This window comes from Bufo gargarizans, chromosome 1 (genome assembly GCF_014858855.1).
Source record: "Bufo gargarizans isolate SCDJY-AF-19 chromosome 1, ASM1485885v1, whole genome shotgun sequence".
NCBI lineage: Eukaryota > Metazoa > Chordata > Amphibia > Anura > Bufonidae > Bufo > Bufo gargarizans.
Genome location: NC_058080.1, coordinates 597,607,856 through 597,627,141, shown reverse-complemented (window position 1 = coordinate 597,627,141; position 19,286 = coordinate 597,607,856).

The following is a 19,286-nucleotide window of genomic DNA, read 5'->3' as shown; positions in this document are numbered from 1 at the left end:
TTTGTTACAGACTAAGCGAGCATTCCATAATGCTCCTGCAAGAGAAACCAAAGGAGCAGGACACATAGGAATGGTTATTAGGTTTAAGGGGTTGTAGAAATTTGTAACATAGTATATAAGGCCTAAAAAAGACATTTAACCATCCAGTTTGGCCTGTTATCCTGCCAGTTTATTCAGAGGAAGGCAAAAAAAAACCTGAAGTACAAGCCAATTTTCCCCACTTAAGGGGGAAAAAATTCCTTCCCGACTCCAATCAGGCAATCAGAATAACTCCCTGGATCAATGACCCCTCTCTAGTAGCTATAGCATGTAATATTATTACACTCCAGAAATTCATCCAAGCCCCTCTTAAATTCTTTTATTGTACTCACCATCACCACCTCCTCAGGCAGAGAGTTCCATAGTCACACTGCTCTTACCATAAAGAATCCTTTTCTATGTTTGTGTAAAAACCTTCTTTCCTCCAGACGCAGAGGGTGTCCCTCGTCACAGTCCTGGGGATAAATAGATGATGGGAGAGATCTCTGTACTGTCCCCTGATACAGTCATGTCCATAAATATTGGGACATTAACACAAGTCTAACATTTTTGGCTCTATACACCACCACAATAGATTTGAAATGAAACAAACAAGATGTGCTTTAACTGCAGACTGTCAGCTTTAATTTGAGGATATTTACATCCAAATCAGGTGAACGGTGTAGGAATTACAACAGTTTGAATATGTGCCTCCCACTTGTTAAGGAACTAAAAGTAATGGGACAAATGGCTTCTCAGCTGTTTCATGGCCAGGTGTGTGTTATTCCCTCATTATCCCAATTACAATGAGCAGATAAAAGGTCCAGAGTTCATTTCAAGTGTGCTATTTGCATTTGGAATCTGTTGCTGTCAACTCTCAAGATGAGATCCAAGAGCTGTCACTATCAGTGAAGCAAGACATCATTAGGCTAAAAAAAAAAAAAAAAACATCAGAGAGATAGCAAAAACATTAGGCATGGCCAAAACAACTGTTTGGAACATTCTTAAAAAGAAGGAACGCACTGGTGAGCTCAGCAACACCAAAAGACCCGGAAGACCACAGAAAACAACTGTGGTGGATGACCAAATAATTATTTTCCTGGTGAAGAAAACACCATTCACAACAGTTGGCCAGATCAAGAACACTCTCTAGGAGGTAGGTGTAAGTGTGTCAAAGTCAACGATCAAGAGAAGAATTCACCAGAGTGAATACAGAGAGTTCACCACAAGATGTAAACCATTGGTGAGCCTCAAAAACAGGAAGGCCAGATTAGAGTTTGCCAAACGAGATCTAAAAAAGCCTTCACAGTTCTGGAACAACATCCTATGGACAGATGAGACCAAGATCAACTTGTACCAGAGTGATGGGAAGAGAAGAGTATGGAGAAGGAAAGGAACTGCTCATGATTAGAGTTGAGCGGACACCTGGATGTTCGGGTTCGAGAAGTTCGGCCGAACTTCCCGGAAATGTTCGGGTTCGGGATCCGAAGCCGATCCGAACTTCGTCCCGAACCCGAACCCCATTGAAGTCAATGGGGACCCGAACTTTTCGGCACTAAAAAGGCTGTAAAACAGCCCAGGAAAGGGCTAGAGGGCTGCAAAAGGCAGCAACATGTAGGTAAATCCCCTGTAAACAAATGTGGATAGGGAAATGAATAAAAAAAATAAATAAAAATTAACCAATATCAATTGGAGAGAGGTCCCATAGCAGAGAATCTGGCTTCACGTCACCCACCACTGGAACAGTCCATTCTCAGATATTTAGGCCCCGGCACCCAGGCAGAGGAGAGAGGTCCCGTAACAGAGAATCTGTCTTCATGTCAGCAGAGAATCAGTCTGCATGTCATAGCAGAGAATCAGGCTTCACATCAGCCACCACTGCAACAGTCCATTGTCATATATTTATGCCCAGCACCCAGGCAGAGGAGAGAGGTCCCGTAACAGAGAATCTGTCTTCATGTCAGCAGAGAATCAGTCTGCATGTCATAGCAGAGAATCAGGCTTCACGTCACCCAACATTGGAACAGTCCATTGGCATATATTTAGGCCCAGGCACCCAGGCAGAGGAGAGAGGTCCCATAACAGAGAATCTGTCTTCATGTCAGCAGAGAATCAGTCTGCATGTCATAGCAGAGAATCAGGCTTCACGTCAGCCACCACTGCAACAGTCCATTGGCATATATTTAGGCCCAGCACCCAGGCAGAGGAGAGAGGTCCCGTAACAGAGAATCTGGCTTCATGTCAGCAGAGAATTAGTCTGCATGTCATAGCAGAGAATCAGGCTTCACGTCACCCAACATTGGAACAGTCCATTGGCATATATTTAGGCCCCGGCACCCAGACAGAGGAGAGGTTCATTCAACTTTGGGTAGCCTCGCAATATAATGGTAAAATGAAAATAAAAATAGGATTGAATGAGGAAGTGCCCTGGAGTACAATAATATATGGTTAAGGGGAGGTAGTTAATGTCTAATCTGCACAAGGGATTAGACATGTGGGATCCATGCCTGGTTCATTTTTATGAACGTCAGCTTGTCCACATTGGCTGTAGACAGGCGGCTGCTTTTGTCTGTAATGACGCCCCCTGCCGTGCTGAATACACGTTCAGACAAAACGCTGGCCGCCGGGGAGGCCAGAACCTCCAAGGCATAAAAGGCTAGCTCTGGCCACGTGGACAATTTAGAGACCCAGAAGTTGAATGGGGCCAAACCATCAGTCAGTACGTGGAGGGGTGTGCACACGTACTGTTCCACCATGTTAGTGAAATGTTGCCTCCTGCTAACACGTTGCGTATCAGGTGGTGGTGCAGTTAGCTGTGGCGTGTTGACAAAACTTTTCCACATCTCTGCCATGCTAACCCTGCCCTCAGAGGAGCTGGCCGTGACACAGCTGCCTTGGCGACCTCTTGCTCCTCCTCTGCCTTGGGCTTCCACTTGTTCCCCTGTGACATTTGGGAATTCTCTCAGTAGCGCGTCTACCAACGTGCGCTTGTACTCGCGCATCTTCCTATCACGCTCCAGTGCAGGAAGTAAGGTGGGCACATTGTCTTTGTACCGTGGATCCAGCAGGGTGGCAACCCAGTAGTCCGCACAGGTTAAAATGTGGGCAACTCTGCTGTCGTTGCGCAGGCACTGCAGCATGTAGTCGCTCATGTGTGCCAGGCTGCCCAGGGGTAAGGACAAGCTGTCCTCTGTGGGAGGCGTATTGTCATCGTCCTGCCTTTCCCCCCAGCCACGCACCAGTGATGGGCCCGAGCTACGTTGGGTGCCACCCCGCTGTGACCATGGTTCATCCTCATCCTCCTCCACATCCTCGTCCTCCAGTAGTGGGCCCTGGCTGGCCACATTTGTATCTGGCCTCTGCTGTTGCAAATAACCTCCCTCTGAGTCACTTCGAAGAGACTGGCCTGAAAGTGCTAAAAATGACCCCTCTTCCTCCTCCTCCTGGGCCACCTCCTCTTCCATCATCGCCCTAAGTGTTTTCTCAAGGAGACATAGAAGTGGTATTGTAACGCTGATAACGGCGTCATCGCCACTGGCCATGTTGGTGGAGTACTCGAAACAGCGCAACAGGGCACACAGGTCTCGCATGGAGGCCCAGTCATTGGTGGTGAAGTGGTGCTGTTCTGTAGTGCGACTGACCCGTGCGTGCTGCAGCTGAAACTCCACTATGGCCTGCTGCTGCTCGCACAGTCTGTCCAGCATGTGCAAGGTGGAGTTCCACCTGGTGGGCACGTCGCATATGAGGCGGTGAGCGGGAAGGCCGAAGTTACGCTGTAGCGCAGACAGGCGAGCAGCGGCAGGATGTGAACGCCGGAAGCGTGAACAGACGGCCCGCACTTTATGCAGCAGCTCTGACATGTCGGGGTAGTTGTGAATGAACTTCTGCACCACCAAATTCAGCACATGCGCCAAGCAAGGGATGTGCGTCAAACCGGCTAGTCCCAGAGCTGCAACGAGATTTCGCCCATTATCGCACACCACCAGGCCGGGCTTGAGGCTCACCGGCAGCAACCACTCGTCGGTCTGTTGTTCTATACCCCGCCACAACTCCTGTGCGGTGTGGGGCCTGTCCCCCAAACATATGAGTTTCAGAATGGCCTGCTGACGTTTACCCCGGGCTGTGCTGAAGTTGGTGGTGAAGGTGTGTGGCTGACTGGATGAGCAGGTGGAAGAAGAGGAGGAGGAAGCTGAGTAGGAGGAGGTGGCAACAGGAGGCAAAGAATGTTGCCCTGCGATCCTTGGCGGCGGAAGGACGTGCGCCAAACAGCTCTCCGCCTGGGGCCCAGCTGCCACTACATTTACCCAGTGTGCAGTTAGGGAGATATAGCGTCCCTGGCCGTGCTTACTGGTCCACGTATCTGTGGTTAGGTGGACCTTGCCACAGGTGGCGTTGCGCAGTGCACACTTGATTTTATCGGATACTTGGTTGTGCAGGGAAGGCACGGCTCTCTTGGAGAAGTAGTGGCGGCTGGGAACAACATACTGTGGGACAGCAAGCGACATGAGCTGTTTGAAGCTGTCTGTGTCCACCAGCCTAAATGACAGCATTTCATAGGCCAGTAGTTTAGAAATGCTGGCATTCAGGGCCAGGGATCGAGGGTGGCTAAGTGGGAATTTATGCTTTCTCTCAAATGTTTGTGAGATGGAGAGCTGAACGCTGCCGTGTGACATGGTTGAGATGCTTGGTGACGGAGGTGGTGGTGTTGGTGGTACATCCCCTGTTTGCTGGGCGGCAGGTGCCAACGTTCCTCCAGAGGCGGAGGAAGAGGCTGAGGCGGCAGCAGCAGAAGAGGCCGAGGCGGCAGCAGCAGAAGAGGCCGAGGCGGCAGCAGCAGAAGAGGTAGCAGGGGGAGCCTGAGTGACTTCCTTGGATTTAGGGTGTTTACTCCACTGCAGTTCATGCTTTGCATGCAGGTGCCTGGTCATGCAGGTTGTGCTCAGGTTCAGAACGTTAATGCCTCGCTTCAGGCTATGATGGCACAGCGTGCAAACCACTCGGGTCTTGTCGTCAGCACATTGTTTGAAGAAGTGCCATGCCAGGGAACTCCTTGAAGCTGCCTTTGGGGTGCTCGGTCCCAGATGGCGGCGGTCAGTAGCAGGCGGAGTCTCTTGGCGGCGGGTGTTCTGCTTTTGCCCACTGCTCCCTCTTTTGCTACGCTGTTGGCTCGGTCTCACCACTGCCTCTTCCTCCGAACTGTGAAAGTCAGTGGCACGACCTTCATTCCATGTGGGGTCTAGGACCTCATCGTCCCCTGCATCGTCTTCCACCCAGTCTTGATCCCTGACCTCCTGTTCAGTCTGCACACTGCAGAAAGATGCAGCAGTTGGCACCTGTGTTTCGTCATCATCAGAGACATGCTGAGGTGGTATTCCCATGTCCTCATCATCAGGAAACATAAGTGGTTGTGCATTCTATGTTTTCCACTGCTGGGGAAGGGCTAGGTGGATGCCCTTGGGAAACCCTGCCAGCGGAGTCTTCAAACAGCATAAGAGACTGCTGCATAACATGCGGTTCAGACAGTTTCCCTGGTATGCATAGGGGTGATGTGACAGACTGATGGGCTTGGTTTTCAGGCGCCATCTGTGCGCTTTCTGCAGAAGACTGGGTGGGAGATAATGTGAACAAGCTGGATCCACTGTCGGCCACCCAATTGACTAATGACTGTACCTGCTCAGGCCTTACCATCCTTAGAACGGCATTGGGCCCCACCAAATATCGCTGTAAATTATGGCGGCTACTGGGACCTGAGGTAGTTGGTACACTAGGACGTGTGGCTGTGCCAGAACGGCCACGTCCTCTCCCAGCACCAGAGGGTCCACTAACACCACCACGACCATGTCCGCGTCCCTTACTAGATGTTTTCCTCATTGTTACCTTTCAAATAAGAAAAATATTATTTGGCCCAATGTATTGAATTCAAATTCAGGCCTTTTTTTTACAGACACCTAACACTATCTGGCTATCTATTTAGGTACCGTATTACACTAATACAGGCACAGCAGTAACGACAGATTTAGCTGGATATAAATTTGAGGCCTAGTATTTAGGCGCTGGGTGACAGGTATAGGTTTACTGACAGAATTAGACTTGGAAATGCACAGTAGCGTGTGTGTGTGAAGTTATTCAGAATGACCCTATGTGCACCTTGAATCTTATATACCCTTTTAGGGATAGATTTAAAATAGCTCTGATACAGCAGAAACCACAAAATTAGGAAATTGCTAAATTGGGAATTGTATTTCAACCCAGAACAAAAAATGTGCTTTGACGGACACTAAATAACTTGACCAGCCACAGCAGTAATGACAGATTTAGCTGGATATAAATTTGAGGCCTAGTATTTAGGCGCTGGGTGACAGGTATAGGTTTACTGACAGAATTAGACTTGGAAATGCACAGTAGCGTGTGTGTGTGAAGTTATTCAGAATGACCCTATGTGCACCTTGAATCTTATATACCCTTTTAGGGATAGATTTAAAATAGCTCTGATACAGCAGAAACCACTAAATTAGGAAATTGCTAAATTGGGAATTGTATTTCAACCCAGAACAAAAAATGTGCTTTGACGGACACTAAATAACTTGACCAGCCACAACAGTACAGCAGTAACAACAGATTTAGCTGGATCTAAATTTGAGGCCTAGTATTTAGGCGCTGGGTGACAGGTATAGGTTTACTGACAGAATTAGACTTGGAAATGCACAGTAGTGTGTGTGTGAAGTTATTCAGAATGACCCTATTTGCACCTTGAATCTTATATACCCTTTTAGGGATAGAGTTAAAATAGCTCTGATACAGCAGAAACCACTAAATTAGGAAATTGCTAAATTGGGAATTGTATTTCAACCCAGAACAAAAACGGTGCTTTGACGGACACTAAATAACTTGACCAGCCACAACAGTACAGCAGTAACGACAGATTTAGCTGGATATAAATTTGAGGCCTAGTATTTAGGCGCTGGGTGACAGGTATAGGTTTACTGACAGAATTAGACTTGGAAATGCACAGTAGCGTGTGTGTGAAGTTATTCAGAATGACCCTATGTGCACCTTGAATCTTATATACCCTTTTAGGGATAGATTTAAAATAGCTCTGATACAGCAGAAACCACTAAATTAGGAAATTGCTAAATTGGGAATTGCATTTCAACCCAGAACAAAAAATGTGCTTTGACGGACACTAAATAACTTGCCCAGCCACAGAAATAACCACAGATTTAGCTGACTATAAATTTGAGGCCTAGTATTTAGGCGCTGGGTGATAGGTATAGGTTTACTGACAGAATTCGACTTGGAAATGCACAGTAGCGTGTGTGTAAAGTTATTCAGAATGACGCTATGTGCACCTTGAATCTTATATACCCTTTTAGGGATAGATTTCAAATAGCTCTGATACAGCAGAAACCACTAAATTAGGAAATTGCTAAATTGGGAATTGTATTTCAACCCAGAACAAAAAATGTGCTTTGACGGACATTAAATAACTTGACCAGCCACAACAGTACAGCAGTAACGACAGATTTAGCTGGATATAAATTTGAGGCCTAGTATTTAGGCGCTGGGTGACAGGTATAGGTTTACTGACAGAATTAGACTGGGATATGGCCAAAAAATAACCACACTATTGATGGTTAAATGCACTTGGTGTGACAGCTTGACCAACCACACTATTGAGGGTTAAATGCACTCGATGACAGGCTCAGCTTGCCCCTGATGTAGTATATGGCCAAAAAATAACCAGACTATTGCTGGTTAAATGCACTTGGTGTGACAGCTTGACCCTGATGTAGGATTTAGCCAAAAAACAACCACACCATTGAGGGTTAAATGCACTTGGTGACAGGCTCAGCTTGCCCCTGATGTAGTATATGGCCAAAAAATAAACAGACTATTGCTGGTTAAATGCACTTGGTGTGACAGCTTCACCCTGATGTAGGATTTAGCCAAAAAACAACCACACCATTGAGGGTTAAATGCACTTGGCGACAGGCTCAGCTTGCCCCTGATGTAGTATATGGCCAAAAAATAAACAGACTATTGCTGGTTAAATGCACTTGGTGTGACAGCTTCACCCTGATGTAGGATTTAGCCAAAAAACAACCACACCATTGAGGGTTAAATGCACTTGGTGACAGGCTCAGCTTGCCCCTGATGTAGTATATGGCCAAAAAATAACCAGACTATTGCTGGTTAAATGCACTTGGTGTGACAGCTTCACCCTGATGTAGGATTTAGCCAAAAAACAACCACACCATTGAGGGTTAAATGCACTTGGTGGCAGCTTGTGCTGGCACACCACAAGACACAAAATGGCCGCCGATCACCCCAGAAAAAAGTGACTGAAAAACGCTCTGGGCAGCCTAAAAACAGTGAGCAATTCAATAGCAGCAGTTCAATCATCCACAGCTGCAGATCGATCTCTGAATGAAGTCCTTTGGAGGAGTTAATCACTGCCTAATCTCGCCCTTACATGGCAGCTGCAACCTCTCCCTATGCTGATCAGAGCAGAGTGACGGGCGGCGCTATGTGACTCCAGCTTAAATAGAGGCTGGGTCACATGCTGCACTGGCCAATCACAGCCATGCCAATAGTAGGCATGGCTGTGACGGCCTCTTGGGGCAAGTAGTATGACGCTTGTTGATTGGCTACTTTGCACCCTTTCAAAAAGCGTCAAGAAAGCGACGAACACCGAACCCGGACTTTTACGAAAATGTCCGGGTTCGGGTCCGTGTCACGGACACCCCAAAATTCGGTACGAACCCGAACTATACAGTTCGGGTTCACTCATCCCTACTCATGATCCTAAGCATACCACCTCATCAGTGAAGCATGGTGGTGGTAGTGTCATGGAGTGGGCATGTATTGCTGCCAATGGAACTGGTTCTCTTGTATTTATTGATGATGTGACTGCTGACAAAAGCAGGAGGATGAATTTTGAAGTGTTTCGGGCAATATTATCTGCTCACATTCAGCCAAATGCTTCAGAACTCATTGGACGGCGCTTCAACAGTGCAGATGGATAATGACCCAAAGCATACTGCAAAAGCAACCAAAGAGTTTTTTAAGGGAAAGAAGTGGAATGTTATGCAATGGTCAAGTCAATCACCTGACCTGAATCCGATTGAGCATGCATTTCACTTGCTGAAGACAAAAATGAAGGGAAAAGGTCCCAAGAACAAGCAGGAACTGAAGACAGTTGCAGTAGAGGCCTGGCCGAGCATCACCAGGGATGAAACCCAGCGTCTGGTGATGTCTATGCATTCCAGACTTCAGGCTGTAATTGACTGCAAAGGATTTGCAACCAAGTATTAAAAAGTGAAAGTTTGATTTCTGATGATTATCATGTCCCATTACTTTTGGTCCCTTAACAAGTTGGAGGCACATATGCAAACTGTTGTAATTCCTACACCGTTCACCTGATTTTGATGTAAATACCCTCAAATTAAAGTTGACAGTCTGCAGTTAAAGCACATCTTGTTCGTTTCATTTCAAATCCATTGTGGTGGTGTATAGAGCCAAAAATTTAGAATTGTGTCGATGTCCCAATATTTATGGACCTGACTGTATATTTATACATAGTAATTAGATCTCTCCTCAGTCGTCTTTTTTCTAAAGTAAATAACCCTAATGTTGATAATCTTTCAGGGTATTGTAGTCGCCCCATGCCAGTTATTACTTTAGCTGCCCTCCTCTGAACCCTCTCTAGCTCTGCATTGTTCACAGGAGCCCAGAACTGTACACAGTACTCCATGTGTGGTCTGACTAGTCATTTGTAAAGTAGTAGGACTATGTTCTCATCACGGGCATCTATGCCCCTTTTGATGCAACCCATTATCTTATTGTCCTTGGCAGCAGCTGCCTGACACTGGTTTTTACTGCTTAGTTTGCTGTTTATAAAAATTCCTAGGTTCTTTTCCACGTCAGTGTTACCGAGTGTTATTTAGTATGTATGGGTGATTTGCATTTGTCAGTGTTAAACCTCATCTGCCACTTCTCTTCCCAAGCCTCTAATCTATCCAGATCCATCTGTAGCAGTATACTGTCTTCTTGAGTGTTAATTACTTTACACAGTTTAGTGTCATCTGCAAAAACTTATATTTTACTTTGCAAGCCTTCTACAAGATCATTAATAAATATAATCAAGAGGATAGAGCCCAATACTGAGCCCTGAGGTACTCCGCTAGTGACAGTGACCCAATCTGAGTGTGTACCATTAATAACCACCCTCTGTTTTCTATCATTAAGCCAGTTACTTACCCACATACAGACATTTTCCCCCAGTCCGAGCATTCTCATTTTATATACTAACCTGGTACAGTTTCAAATGCTTTGGAGAAGTCCAGATATACGACATCCATTGATTCACCACTGTCAAGTCTAGAACTTACCTCTTCATAGAAACTGATTAAATTAGTTTGAAATGACCAATCCCTCATGAAGCCATGCTGATATGATGTTATTTGCTTGTTTTCATTGAGATCCTCCAAGATAGCATCTTTTAGAAAACCTTCAAACAGTTTACCCACAACAGATGTTAAACTTACCGGCCTATAGTTTCCGGGGTCTGTTTTTGCACCCCTTTTAAAAATTGGCACATTTGCTATGCGCCAATCCTGTGGAACACTCCCTGTCAGTATAGAGTCTGTAAATATCAGAAATAAGGGTCTGGCTATGATCTTACATAATTCTCTTAGGATACAGGGGTGTATGCCATCTGGTCCTGGCGATTTGTCTATTTTAATCTTTTCAGGTCGCTGTTGTACTTCGTCTTGGGTCAGACAGGGCACTTTTAATGGGGAATTTACTTTTACATTCTGCCTTTCATCTGACATTTTATTTTCCTAAGTGAATACAGTGGAGAAAAAAATATTTAATAGCTTTGTTTTCTCATCGCTCTCTGCAACTTCCCCCTCATTGCTCTGTAGAGGGCCGACACCTTCAGATTTATGCTTTTTACCATTTACATAATTGAAGAACATTTTAGGGTTAGTTTGCTGTCTTTGGCAATTAATCTCTTAATCTCTAGTTTGGCGGCTTTTATTTGTTTTTTACATATTCTATTTTTTTTCCTTATAGTTTTTCAGTGCTTCCTTGCTACCCTCCTGTTTTAGTGATTTAAATGCTTTCTTTTTGTCATTTATTGCTTTCTTTACAGCTCTATTTATCCACATTGGTTTCTTCTTGTTCCTTAACCCTTTATTCCTATGAGGTATGTACCTCTCACAATTAGATTTTAGGATGCTTTTAAAAATATCCCATTTTCTGGTAGTATTTTTATTTTTGAGGACTTTGTCCCAGTTAGTTACGCCTATGGCCTCTCTTAGTTGGCTAAATTTAGCTTTTTCAAAGTTTGGTATTTTTGTTACTCCCTGTAGAAACGCTCGTTTGAAGGATAATTGGAAGGTTATTACTTTATGGTCACTATTTCCCAGGTGTCCCCCAACCTGCACATCTGTTGTTCTGTCAGGTCTATTGGTTAATACTAAGTCCAGTATGGCCGTCCTTCTAGTTGGGTTCTGAACCAGTTGGGAAAGGTAATTGTCTTTGGTTATTTCCAAGAACCTGTTTCCTTTATGAGATGTAGCTTTCAGTTTCCTAGTCTATATCTGGGTAGTTGAAGTCCCCCATATAACCACCTCATAATGATTTGCCGCCTTGTCTATCTCTTTTAGTAGTAGATTTTCTGTGGACTCTGGTATATTAGGGGGTTTATAATAAACTCCTATTAGTAATTTATTATTATTTTTGCCTCCATGTATTTCTACCCACAGTGACTGCACATGTTCATGTCCCTCACTTATAGCTTCTCGGACTGTGGGCTTTAGACAGGACTTTACATAAAGGCAGACCCCTCCCCCTCTCCGGTTTTGATGATCCTTTCTAAACAGACTGTAACCTTGTACATTATCTGCCCAGTCATAGCTATCATCCAGCTATGTCTCAGTTATTCCCACTATGTCATAGTCCTCCTCACACATCACTAATTCCAGGTCCCCAGTTTTATTAGTCAGGCTTCTGACATTAGTATACATACAAGTAAGAGGTTTATGTATATTTTTTACCCTACATCTTTCCTTCTGAACTGTTCTAGTCCCTCCTTTCATTCCTCCCCCAGTCCCACTACCTTGCCCCCGGTCTCTATCTGCACTATCTTCCCATCCTATAACGTAATTACCCTCTCCCCCAGTCCCTAGTTTAAACACTCCTCCAACCTTCTAACCATCTTCTCCCCCAACACAACTGTCCCTTCCCCATTAAGGGGCAGGGCATCCCTACGATAGACCATGTAGCTGACAGAGAAGTTGGCCCAGTTCTCCAGGAACCCAAACCCCTCCTTCCTACACCAGTTCTTGAGCCACTGGTTAACCTCCCTAATCTCCCGCTGCCTTTCTTGTGTGGCTCGTGGTACAGGCAGTATTTCAGAAAACACTACCTTTGAGGTCCTTGCCCTAAGCTTTTGACCTAAATCCCTAAAATCATTTTTAAGGACACCTTCCTCTAACTTTGTCATTCGTTCTGATATGGACCATGACCGCTGGATCTTCTCCAGCCCCTCACAGTAATCTGCCAACCCGATCCACGATGTGTCGAACTCTAGCACCAGGAAGACAACACACTGTTCGGCAATAACAGCGAACGGAGCGGCACCCAGAAAAAATAGTAAGTGCAGTTAGATCCCTGCACTAAATATGCCCTACGTATCCTGATACTTAGTTTATAATGTCTGGACCCATGAAAGGCCCTCTTTATAAGAAAAAAATTTTTTTCATTAGACCTCAGGTCAGACCAGCAATCAGACCCTCAATAAGACCCCCAATGTTAATAAGACCCCAATAAGACCTCAGATCAGACCCTCAGTTAGACCTCAGCTCAGATCCCAATGTAAATGACAACCAATCAGACCTCAGGTAAAAGCCCCATGCCTCTCATCAGCCCCATATCCCTCTCATCAGCAGCACCCATTGCTTCATATCAGCCCCAGCAGCCCCCATCACCTCATATCAGCCCCCATTGCCTCAGATTAGCCCCCAGCACCTCATATCAGCCCCCATTGCCTCATATCAGCCCCCATTACCTCATATCAGCCCCGTTGCCTCAGATTAGCCCCCAGCAGCCCCCATTGCTTCAGATCAGCCCCCAGCAGCCCTCATTCCCTCAGATCAGCCCCCAGCCTCCCCCTTTGCCTTATGCTTAATAAAATAAAATAAAACCTCTCTCCTGCTCTGGATGCTGCCGCTCCTCTCCTCCAATGCGATCCTCTTCATCCTGCTGCCGGCTGTGCTGTCAACCGATGCGCACAGCATGAGTTTACAGAGCACCCTCACGCTGTGCGCAGCCACGGCACAGCTGACAGACGAGTAACAGGAAACGGTGAGTACAGAGCCTCCACCGTTTCCTGGTCCTCTGGTACTAATGAGTGCTTCCATAATGGAAGCGCTCTTTAGTATTGACCCCATAAGATGCTGGGGCATTTCCCCCCACTTTTGTATCTTATGGGGAGAAAAATATATTGAGGTTTACCTGGTTTCTATTAATTTAATCTAAATAGACTGGAGGACTATAGTAAATATGATGAAAAAGATTGAAATTCCTCAGTGGTTGATACCTTTTAATGGCTAACTGAAAAGATGATGACAAAATTGCAAGCTTTTGAGGCTACTTGGGCCTCCTTATCAGGCGTCTTAGTGACCACTAATACGCCTTTTTACTGACGTAAACAAAGGGGGTTTTAGCTAAACAGTTGGCTTTAATAAATCATTACATGTACTTAAATGTTGCATTAAAAACTATAACTCGTCCTGCAAAAAATAAGACATCATACAAGTACATTGATGAAAAAACAAAAAAGTTATAGCTCTTGGAATGTGATTTAAAAAAATCTGCGTGGTCACTAAGGGGTTAAGACAGCGAATCTTCAGACACTCTCTTAAGAGACAACTAATGAAGAGGCCCAAGTAGCCTCGAAAGCTTGCAATTTTGTCATCCTCTTTTCAGTTAGCTAACACGGTACAAATATATATTTATTGTTTACTTATAGTAAATTTGGTTATCCATCATTGTGTCTCCTTTGTTTATATCAGATTAAGGGTACTTTCACATTACCATTTTTTTCCGGATCCGTCATGGATCTGCAAAAACGCTTCCGTTACAATAATATAACCGCATGCATCCATCATGAACGGATCCGGTTGTATTATGTCTTCTATAGCCATGACGGATCCGTCATGAACACCATTGAAAGTCAATAGGGTTCAGGATCCGTTTTCTATTGTGTCAGAGAAAACAGACCCGTTCCCGTTGACTTACATTGTGTGCCAGGACGGATCCATTTGGCTCCGCTTCGTCGGGTGGACAGCAAAATGCTGCAGGCAGCGTTTTGGTGTCCACCTCCAGAGCGGAATGGTGACTAAACCGTTGCATTCTGAGCGGATCCTTTTCCATTCAGAATGCCTTAGGGCAAAACTGATCCGGAAAACGGAAAGCCAAAACGCTAGTGTGAAAGTAGCCTAAAAGTGATGAATGTTAGATGATAAAATACCGGGCTGCAGCTGTTAGAAGAATTAAAAATGTTATCACCTTGTTCTTAGCTGCCAGTGTTAAAATGTGTTCAGCTAATTGCCACCACTTAGAGGAAACAATTTAGTGCCTCCTCGCTGACAGCTACTTGGGAGGTAGAGGGGATTATACTAAGGAATGCTGAGTATTCTGGCAGCACCTGCATATGAGGGGCAAGGAACTTAGTGACAGCCTCAGCATGGAAGCGTCTTTGTACTGTAACCAATCCGTAGTATTTCCAACTTCCACTAAGTATTGATGAAAACCATATCACCAGCCAAACTAATCTAAGTCCAAATGGTGGCTGTCCTAGTCCGATATGAAATACCTTATAATGCAGCATGCGATAAATCAGGCCACTGGGAATTCCCGTGGATTCTCAAAGATTTGGTGTGAAAAAAACGGTGTGCTTCCTTGTAAAATGTGAAGCACATGGAGACAGTTTACAGTACAGTATGGGCAATGTATTAGGGATCTGTAGCATGGGCAAGTGCAGGAATCCTACTGTACAGTATTGTACTGTAAATGGGGATGAAGCCTACTGTACAGTATTGTACTGTAAATGGGGATGAAGCCTACTGTACAGTATTGTACTGTAAATGTGGATAAAGCCTACTGTGCAGTATTGTACTGTAAATGGGGATGAAGCCTACTGTACAGTATTGTACTGTACATGTGGACGAAGCCTACTGTACAGTATTGTACTGTAAATGTGGATGAAGCCTACTGTACAGTATTGTACTGTAAATGTGGATGAAGCCTACTGTACAGTATTGTACTGTAAATGGGGATGAAGCCTACTGTACAATATTGTACTGTAAATGTGGATGAAGCATACTGTACAGTATTGTACTGTAAATGGGGATGAAGCCTACTCTACAGTATTGTACTGTAAATGTGGACGAAGCCTACTGTACAGTATTGTACTGTAAATGTGGATGGAGCCTACTGTACAGTATTGTACTGTAAATGGGGATGAAGCCTACTGTACAGTATTGTACTGTAAATGGGGATGAAGCCTACTCTACAGTATTGTACTGTAAATGTGGACGAAGCCTACTGTACAGTATTGTACTGTAAATGTGGATGGAGCCTACTGTACAGTATTGTACTGTAAATGGGGATGAAGCCTACTGTACAGTATTGTACTGTAAATGGGGATGAAGCCTACTCTACAGTATTGTACTGTAAATGTGGATGAAGCCTACTGTACAGTATTGTACTGTAAATGGGGATGAAGCCTACTGTACAGTATTTTACTGTAAATGGGGATGAAGCCTACTCTACAGTATTGTACTGTAAATGTGGATGGAGCCTACTCTACAGTATTGTACTGTAAATGTGGATGGAGCCTACTGTACAGTATTATACTGTAAATGTGGATGAAGCCTACTGTACAGTATTGTACTGTAAATGGGGATGAAGCCTACTGTACAGTATTGTACTGTAAATGGGGATGAAGCCTACTCTACAGTATTGTACTGTAAATGTGGATGGAGCCTACTCTACAGTATTGTACTGTAAATGTGGATGGAGCCTACTGTACAGTATTGTACTGTAAATGTGGATGAAGCCTACTGTACAGTATTGTACTGTAAATGGGGATGAAGCCTACTCTACAGTATTGTACTGTAAATGTGGATGGAGCCTACTGTACAGAATTGTACTGTAAATGTGGATGGAGCCTACTGTACAGTATTGTACTGTAAATGTGGATGAAGCCTACTGTACAGTATTGTACTGTGAATGGGGATGAAGCCTACTGTACAGTATTGTACTGTAAATGTGGATGGAGCCTACTGTACAGTATTGTACTGTAAATGTGGATGAAGCCTACTGTACAGTATTGTACTGTGAATGTGGATGAAGCCTACTGTACAGTATTGTACTGTAAATGTGGATGAAGCCTACTGTACAGTATTGTACTGTAAATGTGGATGAAGCCTACTGTACAGTATTGTACTGTGAATGTGGATGAAGCCTACTGTACAGTATTGTACTGTAAATGTGGATGAAGCCTACTGTACAGTATTGTACTGTAAATGTCGATGGAGCCTACTGTACAGTATTGTACTGTAAATGTGGATGAAGCCTACTGTACAGTATTGTACTGTAAATGTGGATAAAGCCTACCGTACATGAACATTATAGTGTGATTTTTTTTTTCTTTTGTGTTTAATTATAGTGATGGCCAGTTCGCATTGCTCGCCCGCGAACATATGCGGGCTGCCATCTTTTTTCACAAGTCCGGCGAGGCACAGGCAAGCCCTTACCTGTGCCTGTGCACGAGCCGGTCTGAAAACAAGTGCGGTCAGCGGGAGCACGCAGTTCCAAGAACAGCCACCGGGGGCCTTCATCGGGCTGTTCTCGGAACTGCCTGCTCCCGGTGACCGCATTTGTTTTCAGACCGGCTTGCGGCACAGGTAAGGGCTTACATGTGCCTCGCCGGACTTGTGAAAAAAGATGGGAGCCCGCATATGTTCGCATGCGAACTGGCCATCACTGTTTAATCATAAACAAAAGCCACCACGGAAAAGTGTTGGAAAAAAAGCACTGTGGCCGCATCACCCTTCAACCAGGCCTGAGACTGTGAGAACTGTCTAATGATAGAGCTGTAAATTCCTAAATGGCCCGGGTGCCAAGTAACTAGTAACTTTGAAGTTATTCTAACGGCACACAAAACTATGATCAACTTTAGCATGAAAATTGTGTTTTTTTTCCTTTCATTAAGGGGTCATGTCAGGACCAGATTAAGTTTGGATGACTGCTGTCACGGCTTGTTAAAATAAAAAAACTACAAATAGCTTAGTGGAAAAAGTCTAGGGGCTGACGTCAAACAGATCTTGAAGATTCTTCTTATTATTACATGTAGTAACCAAAAGCAGAACCATCCAAGCAGCGCTCAGGTATCATCTTAGAAATAGGACTGGACACAACAATCCACAGCAAGGGCGCAAGTATCTTTACGTTTCTTGTAGACACATAAACTGTTAGGGGCCCATACCTCACTTCTCCGTGCCTCCTATTTTATTACAGCATGTAATACAGAGGTATACAATGCTTCATTGATGCACCATATGGCAACATGTGGGGGGACATTTACTAAGCATGTTGTGGCTGAATTATGGCGTAAATTGCGCCAAAAAGAATGACGTTTCAATTTGCACCAAATATATCAACTGTTTTCTCCAGAATTTCTACCATAAAGAATGCATCACGCCAGAAATGAGTTGTAAATATCAAAGTGGACGGGGCTTTCAAATTGCCACATATTACGCCTCAGTTATCATCCACTTATCGGCTCAGATTGTTGTGGACAATTATGCTGGCTTATGTGGTGGTGTTCTGAGTAAAAAGTCGCATTTATGGCAGAAAGATGTGACCGACTAATTGAGGAATGGCACGATGTAAGTTCTAAGAAAAGAGGCTCAAGAATTAATATTTCAAGGAGAATACAAGTATTGCCTGTAAACATGTCAGAGGAGCTCCCTACTGCGCCATTAAGAACATGCCGCAACTATACTCTAGCATACATGTGTGCATCCCAGAGAAGCTTAAAAATGTTACCCGTTGGTTTTCTTCTATTTGGTTTCTAAGCATATGATACTCTTCCAACAACATAAGACTTTGTAGTAATGTCCTTGGTCTGGCATGCCTAGTTTTCGATTATGCTTATCTTTTTGCAAAAAATAAAATAACATGAAACAAAAGTAGTTAAACCTTTGAAACATAACCTATGTCCACCAATTTTAAAGGGGTTAACTGGGATCTGCATATTAATGGCCTATTCTCAGGATAGGCAGCAGTATTAAATCATTGGGGTCTACTCCCTGCACCCCCGTTAGTCTGCCATCATGTTCACCTTGTTCTGTCCATCTGCATGATGTCTACTTAGTAGCGGCTTTGCAGGTTATTGCAGCTTCGTCCTATTCAAGAGAATGGGATAAAGCTGCCATACCCTGCACTACCGCTACTATATGTACAGCGTACGGGTACAGCGACAGGGTAAATAGTGAAGAGCCTGTAGCACTAGCACAAGTAACGGAACTCCTTCAAACAGCTGGCTGACAGGGGTACCCAGAGTCAGACTTGCACCGATCTGCCAAAAATGAGGTAGCACTGCTGCACTCCCGGAAGTTAAAGGGGATTTCCAGGATTAGCATCTTGATGGCCTTTCGATTGGATCCAATGGAAATGCCATCAAGATGCTAATCCTGGAAATCCCCTTTAACTTCCGGGAGTGCAGCAGTGCTACCTCATTTTTTGTATTGTTTGCTTTTCAGCCCGCAAATATTTCCTCTTTTTAATGCAAATTATCCTAAGGCTACTTTCAGACTTGCGTTTACATCTTCCAGTATTAAGATCCGGTAGATTCATTTTTCTCTGAACCTTTTTTTTTCTTTTAACCATTGCAGGAGCGGAGCCTCTATAGGAAAGACTTTTATAACTGACAGCATTATCAACCTCCTCCATTTTAGGTTCATTCCTAGTTTTAGTTACCAAAAAATGCTAAATTTCTACATGGTGCATGGGCCGCCGCCTCAGAAGAGTGTTTGACAGACTCTGTCTAATCATATGACATTTAAGTAACTCTACTTGGCATGTCAATGTTAGAAAAGCTGCACATGACAAGAGAAGGAAAAGGGGTAAGTGAGGTCTCATTCACACTTTTGTATTTGGTCGTATTTGCAACCATCTTAATCGAATCA